The following is a 1,826-nucleotide window of genomic DNA, read 5'->3' as shown; positions in this document are numbered from 1 at the left end:
CTATTGACCAAAGTAGACCTACTGGTATTCTACTATATACTTGTTGTGATTCCAGCAATGGAAGACCTTATATAGCTGATGTGGAGGCAGTGTCCACTGAGGTTCTAAGGGCAGGAATAGGGAAAAACAAGTGTAATATGGGGGCATTTTTAAGACTTGGGAATTGTCCTGAATGACATTACAGCAACAGATACAGGTCATTATAAATCTGCTCCTAACCTACAGAATAAGGTGGAAGAGAATGTAAAGTACAATGAAAACTTTAATCCACACTTAGTGGCAATGCTCCAAAATGTGTTCATCAATTGCAATGAATGTACCTCAGTAATGAAAGAAATTGCTAATGTGAGGGAAAGTGGGAGGTGTGGAGAGTGAGGCATATGAGAATTCCTTATTTTTTTTATGTAACATTTTATGTAAACTAAAAATATACATATGTATTTTAAAAATCTATTTGAAGGCACTAAGAACTTGGCACTGCAAAGCCAATATCCCAGAGACAGGGAAAGCCATAATGGTAACTAATATATTTTTAATTAAAATTATAATGAAAATTAGGACTAAAAATTATATATTTATTTTTACAATCCTGGCATCAGGGGCCATTTGTCCCCAAGAGGTTTCTGCTATTTCTGATGGAGGTAGCTGAAAAGCCATGCAGAACTTCTGGAAGTCTCATGGGTGGGTCTGAGTGTGAGTTGTGGATGAACAACATTGGAGTTGAGAGTCTGCCAATGAGGAAAGCCCTGCTACTGACTCAGAGTTTGGGTTGAGAACCAAGTTGGATAGGTAGTTAAATAATGGCAAAACTACAATAGCCTAGCCCTCTTGATAATGAAAGCTGACTTTGAATCAACCCAGCCTCTGAAAGAATCCTGGTGATTTGGAATTATTAGTGCCCCTTCCCAGGTACCTGCCAAAGAAAACAGTTATTCTTCTCTGGAACACAGTAACTTGATTTAGAACTCAAATAAGCTTTATAATATAAAATATATATAACTTGAAGAACTCAATAAAAAAATTAAACATATGAGAAGATATACATAACTGAATCTAAGAAATTTAGGAAAACACTGGGTAGTGGTATCAAACTCAAAAGACTCCTAACAATGGGGTTATTGGACAGAATTTATTATAAGCAAAGAGAACTTGTGAAGCTAGAGTATCTTTCTGACTCATTGCCCAGCACTTCAGAGCTTCATGGAGCTGATAACAGCACTTGTCCCCACGGAAAGCTTCTCTGTCTCTACTTCCCAAGCTTGCATGCTCCCTGTCCTACATCTTTGTGGAAGATCCAGGTCATGTTCTCCTTCTGTTCTCCAGAGCTGACTGTTTGGCATACCTTCATTTCTAAAACTTGCTTTCAACCCAGGATTCAAAACTATGTTGCCCAGGTCTTTCAAGGCAGGAAATTCTAGAAATAGATCCAAAGGTTGATGCTCTTTCAACAACATCTGCCTAGGAGCACAAATTCCAAAGGGTCCACTGGCAAGACACTGAACTCCAGAGCTGTTTGCCATAACTGTAGATCCTGTGTGTCTCCATAGCCTTCAAGATGACCAGTACCTGGGTTTGTATTTACTTTGGCTATCTCTGGGATCCTGCTAAGACATGCATAAGCGTGACCCCTCTGATAACCTCCTAACTCATTGTGAAGTCTCTTAGCCATATAAACTCATTTGTCTTTATAATTTCCCCCTTTTATTCAAACTCTTTTTCTGGTTGTGTCACCAGCTGGTGAATGGTGGTAATCCCTTGGGGCCAGGGAGGCTCATCCCCAAGAGTCATGTCCCATTCTGGGTAGAAGGTAAGGCATTTACATGCTG

The sequence above is a fragment of the Dasypus novemcinctus genome, chromosome 16 (genome assembly GCF_030445035.2).
Source record: "Dasypus novemcinctus isolate mDasNov1 chromosome 16, mDasNov1.1.hap2, whole genome shotgun sequence".
Taxonomy (NCBI): domain Eukaryota; kingdom Metazoa; phylum Chordata; class Mammalia; order Cingulata; family Dasypodidae; genus Dasypus; species Dasypus novemcinctus.
The sequence above is the reverse complement of the archived record's forward strand: the minus strand, read 5'-3'. Positions refer to the sequence as shown.